This window comes from Sinocyclocheilus rhinocerous, unplaced genomic scaffold, assembly GCF_001515625.1.
Source record: "Sinocyclocheilus rhinocerous isolate Xijiao unplaced genomic scaffold, SAMN03320098_v1.1 scaffold2398, whole genome shotgun sequence".
NCBI classification, from domain to species: Eukaryota; Metazoa; Chordata; class Actinopteri; order Cypriniformes; family Cyprinidae; genus Sinocyclocheilus; species Sinocyclocheilus rhinocerous.
In genome coordinates, this window is record NW_015644003.1 from 1 (window position 1) to 6,527 (window position 6,527).

General features: G+C 36.9%; 1 protein-coding gene across 1 annotated transcript in view; it reads left to right on the forward strand.

Moving 5' to 3' along the window:
- Positions 1 to 4,211: 4,211 nt before the first annotated feature.
- The window catches only part of LOC107757727 (tenascin-X-like), a 46,170-nt gene continuing 43,854 nt past the window's right edge, over positions 4,212 to 6,527 (forward strand). The window contains exon 1 of the mRNA XM_016575289.1: positions 4,212 to 4,272. The gene's annotated coding sequence lies outside the window, so the exon portion shown is untranslated. The remainder of the gene's footprint in view (positions 4,273 to 6,527) is intronic.

Consider the following 6,527-nt stretch of genomic DNA (forward strand, 5'->3'; position numbering starts at 1 on the left):
TAAAAACATAAGTTGTCATGGCTTTTTCATCATATCATTTTTTACGGTGTACACTTCTGACCCCTTAACCAACCCTTAAACCAACCCATCCCACCAAACCTGTCCCTAAACTTACCCGTGTCACACCTCAACAGCAGCTAAAGTGTTGTGCATTAACACAAGCTTTTAATCATTGCATAACATCTGTTAAAATCATTTGTAGATTTTCAATGAGTGCATGATCATATGAATTAGAAGTTTGATGACTTTTGTAAGCATTTTAACTTGCATGAAATAATGATTTGTTTGAACATTATCTAATGTTTAATACGTTTATTAGCAAACATTAACAAGCACATTATCTCACGTTTCTAACTCTTTGAATATATATTAACTAATGATCCATTAAGCATTATATAATGTTTGTTAATGATTTATTAATGAAAGTTATTATAAAGTATTACCGGATGTTTTACTGGATATTGCTGATATTTGCCATGTTTCATTGGTTATATTTCATTTAATTTTGCTCCCAATATGCAGCAAATTAAAAACAGTAAAAGTGTCAGGAAAAAACAGACTTGGAGCAATGTTCGAACCCAAACAGGTATTTACTGACAGGATGTGAAAGATGGCAATGCAGGCGAGTACTGAAGAATTACCAACGGAAAGGAAAATGAGAAATAATCGGTATGGTGTGGGAGAAATGCACGAAGATGAAGAAGATGAGGGTAAATCGTCTTTAATAATCCACATAAGGTAATCCACAATAGGAAGGCATAAACACACGTACACGTTGATGAGACCGGACAAAGAAACACTGAACAGAATACAACTTATAAGATAGAGTAAATGAGGATAATTGATAAGACACACCTGAACACATGTGTTCACAATTAGACAAGGACAAATGACACAATTAGACAAGGACAGAAAACTAGGTCACACTAAGCACATGGGGAAGGAAACACAACAAACAGTCCATGGGGGTGTGACATCTTTATTGATATAGCGCTTTATACAATACAGATTGTCAAAGCAGCTTTACAGTGTTAAACAGGAAAATAGTTTGTCAATAATGCAAGAGGACAATAACAAAGAGTAATTTTTCAGATAAAGTCAGTTCATTGATGATTCAGTGATGTCATCATCCACCTCAGTTCTCTTCCAATAGTGTCTGTAAAATCAAGCCAAAAATATTGCCAGAAATGTGACCCTGGAGCACAAAACCAGTCATAAGGGTCAATTTTTCGAAATTGAGATGTGTACATCATCTGAATAAATAAGCTTTCCATTGATGTATGGTTTGTTAGGATAGCACAATATTTGAAAATCTGCCCAGCGACTTAACACTGCTTTTGTGCTCCAGGCTCACAAATTAAGTGTCCCCAACTAAGCAAGCCTAACTGTGCCTAAATATAGGCCTAAACCTTTAAAACATTCCCTATTTAAATGAAAGTGAGGATGAACTTTTAACAATAATCTAATTTATTTTGAGCCCTCTGCAATTTATACTGTGCATACTTTCACACTCAACTACTGTACCAAAAACAGGCTGCATAATCAAAGTGTGCTTGTATCAGTACATGTATCTGTCACGAATATATTCACCTAGTTTCTGTTTCAAGGACTTTTAACAACTTAAAAAGGTCAAACCAAGGGATCCAGGTTTGGCTGTTTAGCATGGCCCTCGATGGTGTGATTAGCTGAACATCTACAGGTTAAACCAAGAGCCACACAGTGAAAGTGGTATTATTGCCTCAACACTGTACTATGATGGCTTGACTGTTTATGTTCATAGAAACCAATGCAGGGCATGGCATTCAGTGACTGTTCAGTGTGACTAAAGCAAATGTCGTTCATTACATGTGTTTAAAGCAGTCTCATCCTGTGCAAACATTCAGACCATTCAAATTATTTTGTTTGGTTGGCATCACCAAGGCCATGAGGGATTTTTGTTCATTTTACAAGTTGACAGTGTTTAGCTGGTTAATATCAAAACTATTTAGCAACTTAGTCATTGTTTGAGTCTACTGTCATACTGTAAGGGTGGATTTACACTACATGCGCAGTTTACAGTCTCTGCAAAACAAATATAAATCTGATCTTCAGTTCCTTGTAGCAGGTCCCCCACAATCCACTGCAAACTCACATTCAGTTCAGTCCTGACGGATAAACTCAAGCCAGCACCCACCCAACATTTATTCTAGCTGAAAAGCCAGTTTCACTCATAAAAACATCAAATTGCATAAGTTGCTAATGCCTTCATTAAACATTTGTGTCTTTCACACATTTTTTTTTTTCCACTTTTACTTCAGTATCAGTTTGTGGCATCCTCTCTGTGTCTGTGAAGCGGTTTGCTACAGTACATTCACAATGGATTTACTTCAACACTGAAAACCCACACATAAGGTACAGTCATCAGAGCACTGGCTCTCTCTATGAAATATCACCCCCTCCTCATCTGGGCCCTGTACTTTCTTCAGCTCTGTGACCAAACAGGGATTGCTGGTAGCTCTCAACAACACCTGCATGAAATATGAGAACTAGGGCATTGACTGCTAGTTAAAGGTGAGCTAATGAGGCCAATTGACTAAATGTTTCTGCGTGATGATGATGATGATGTTTTCATTAAAAAAGCTTGTCTTGTCTGGAGACCTTGCAGAGCTGAAACTGGAAAACATCAGCAACACTTAGCTCTGTTTCCTCATGAGCTATTCCAGGATGGATTTCAAGCTTCACGGAGTCTACAGAGAGGTTAACACTCCAAAAAAATGCTCCAAATCCACAGAAAAAAAAAGGATCTTAAGCACACATGCCTGCAGTTTACTGTAATCATAAAAAGTGTGTCTATTTGGGACAAATAAAATCCAACATGCAGAATTAGATTTACTTCCAGTCTTCAACAAATGGAAGTGTCAAGTCAAGTTTGTTTGTGGTGATTTCTGTCCTGTGTGGAAAATACAGTACGTCCTGAAGCACGTTTAACATAAAAGTATGACCCTTTACACTTCTGGCCTGTGTACAAGTACTGTGCAAAAGATAAACAGGGAGTTATTTCCTTTAGTGGGAGATCTGTGTTTTGAAGACATCACAGTGTTTCCACTCATCAGGAACGTCACCTACCGATGGCTGTATTACACAGAGTTTCAGGAAAGCATTGTAAGAACTCGTGTCTGGCCTCAGCTGCACCTCTGAACGCTGAGCATCTCAAGGGCACCATTGAAAAACTGACCTTTTCTCTCCCTCTGTAGGTGGAAATGAGTCTCAACGCACTGACTGACGTCACACATAAATAAAGTGCGTGTTTGACGTGTGGAGTTTCTGTGGGACTGCGTCTGGGCCTCAGGAGGAAAGAAACTGAGTGAAGAATAGAAAGAGGCTTGATGGAAAGCCCGATAAACAGAGGACAATGAGGATGTGACTGTGTGACACATGCCAATGATATAATTAGGTAAAAATGCAGATGAGAAAGGAATAAAACCGAAAGAGCAGACATTGCTGAAGCAGTGACTGTAGATTCATATACTGCTTTGATAGTATCATCATAGCAATAGTCACACCAAGACGTGTTTCCCAGAGAATACATGGACTGCTAAAGTGTGGTTGGAATTTGCTGTCAGTCACTTTCTTATGTCATCTGTGTAAATGTACGTTTTTGATATTAGCACAGCATAACACGTGATTGAAAACCCCTCATGTGTTATGCTTTCCAGTGAATTATTTGTAATGATTCACTGAAGTCATTATTAAAATGAATTGCTCATTGCCGTTCTGACGTGGTGTGGAATGATATTTATTTTTCGAGGCAGGTCAATATTTATTTATTTGCCGTTTGTTATTTTGTTCGCACAGCTACGATTTCAGAGGAACATCTAAATACTGAAAGATGTTTCTATCCTAAAGCAAATTGAGATGTAATCAGGAACGTGTGTTCAATGAAGATGCCCGGTAAATTAAATGCGCAAATCAGTTTCAAAAAGGCCAAGCAATGGAGAAATATCCAGAGATGAGTTCAAAGTCATAAAACATTCAAGCTGGCCATTCAAAATATCTAAAAAATCAGATGTTTTCGAAATGATCCGGCCAGCAGAGACCTGTAAAGCACATAGACTTACATCAGAGAGAAGCTGAGGGGGAAGTGAGGAGAGAGAGGAAACATTCTTCAAGTATGAGGAAATGTTACTGCTCTCCTCCCTCGCTCTTTCTTCCCCAGTCAATCAGGAGTCTTCAGAGCAGTGGAGGAGCAGCAGGAGGAGAGTGAAGCAGCATCCAGCATCAGCGGCTCTGCAGGTAAGACTCTCTCTGTGATCGTTTGATATTAACCCTCTCATGCATGAGTTCTTTAATCACACGCTTCAGAATCTCCAGCATCTTTTACTTTTTCAAAATGCTTTATGAGAGAGTTGCAATGTAGCACATATTCAGAGTTAGGCTACTTAGAGTATAACCCTTTCACCAAACATGTTGAATTTATTGTCTGATAAATAAAGAAAAAAGTTTTTTCTAAAGGCCTGTCGACTGTCACAGTAATCTTGTGAGCTGTGATGTGTCCTCTTCTGAAGACTGGACTAAAGAGGTTCTGCTTACAATCACAATAAAAGCAGCGGTTTTCATCCTGTCAGGGAAGAGTTGTCACATGATCTCTGACTATAACATATATATATATATATATCTATCACATCAGAATGTGCAGCCTATTACACTAGTGTCTGTCTGTCTGATATTAGTTCATGAAGACAAATGATGATATGGGAAGGATAAATCATCAGGAGCGGGCTGATATTACATGTCTATATTTCTGTAATATATATTTCTATTTAGCTTTAATTTATTTTTATTTTAGTTTTAGAAATGTTAGTACTTCAACTTCAACCTATTATTTCAATTATTTCCTAATTGTTTTAACATTTTGTAAAGTTTTATAATCTAATATTTTTAGTGCATTTAATTGTGACTAGGCAGCTCAAACACTAGAGCATGACGCTAGCAACACCGAGGTCATGGGTTTGATTCCCCTGCAATGTATGAACTTGAATAAAATGTATACCTTAAATGCAGTGTTGCTTTGGATAAAAGCATATACAAAAAATTTTTCAGTTAGCAGAAACCATTTTTAATAGTTTTAGTTAAAAAAAAGTAACAACACTGTTACACACATTAAGTAATGACACATTTTTCAGATTTATGTTTATGAAAAACTCTAGATAAGAGCTGCTTTTACAGCTGGTTTGGAAACAGTGTGTAGTATGGGATCAAGTGAACTAGCACTGCACTCCAGCTGGAACCAGCACATTTATCTCTCTCTCCCCCAGAGGAACATTTCATTGCTCTCAGTTCAATCAAATCTCATTTAAAGATGAAGTCATTTTAGCTATAGTATTTTCACCTATCCCAGCTTAAACCCTCATCGATCCGTTTGTTTGAGCTTCCAGACATGGGGTGCATTTCCATAAAGGGTAACACTTTATAATAACTTTCATTAATAAATCATTAACACACATTATGCTTAACTGATCATTAGTTCACATATATATATATATATATATATATATATATATATAGTGCTTGTTAATGTTTACTAATAAATGTATTAAACATTACCTAATGATTAACATTTCATGTAAATATGAAGAGTCTCCACTTTACACTGGGTACTGCAAAAACATGAACAAATGATTAATAAATGATATAAGATGTGCAAATAGTAGAAGTCAACACAACAAACAAAGACCAAATATATGACCTTTACAGACTGTGATTATGAGCTAATGAATATATTAAAGCGGTCATATGATGCGATTTCAATTTTTCCTTTCTTTGATCAAGCACTTCTTGAAAATCTACAAATGATTTTAACAGATGTTATGCAATGATTAAAAGCTTGTGTTAATGCACAACACTTTAGCTGCTGTTGAGGTGTGACACGGGTAAGTTTAGGGACAGGTTTGGTGGGATGGGTAGGTTAAAGGTTAGATAAGGGGTCAACAAGTATACAGGGGTCAATTTGATTACTATAAGGGAACACAATTCAATCTGTTTATATTGCATTGTTTTGATAAATGAAGTATTTTCTTGGAAATTCGTTTTTCCCCTCCTGTTGATGTATGACTCAAGGAATATTCTGTTTAATGATGCACGATATCATACTAATATAAGTGTTGAGGTGATAAAAAACATGTTTTGCACCCAAATTACAATGTTAGCTAAACTTAACGTAAGTATGTTTTTTATATTTAAAGAATATAAAAGAGTTTTGAGCAGTGTAGAGTAGGCTTGTTGTTTGTCATTTCTCCGATCACAAATGCAGACATGGTTTTATGTTTACAATTATGCAACGCAACGTGTAAAAAGACAGTATAAGTCATTATAATCCGTAATTATGTCCCCACTGGATGCCTCATTTGTAATGGGTTTTAATGTTTTTGTCTCGTCGCTCCGGCCGGACAGGGCATCACAGTATGTGAGGGGCGTAACATTTCCATCACACGCTTGAGGTATTCGGCCAATCACAACGCACTGGATAGCTGGCCAATCACAGCACACCT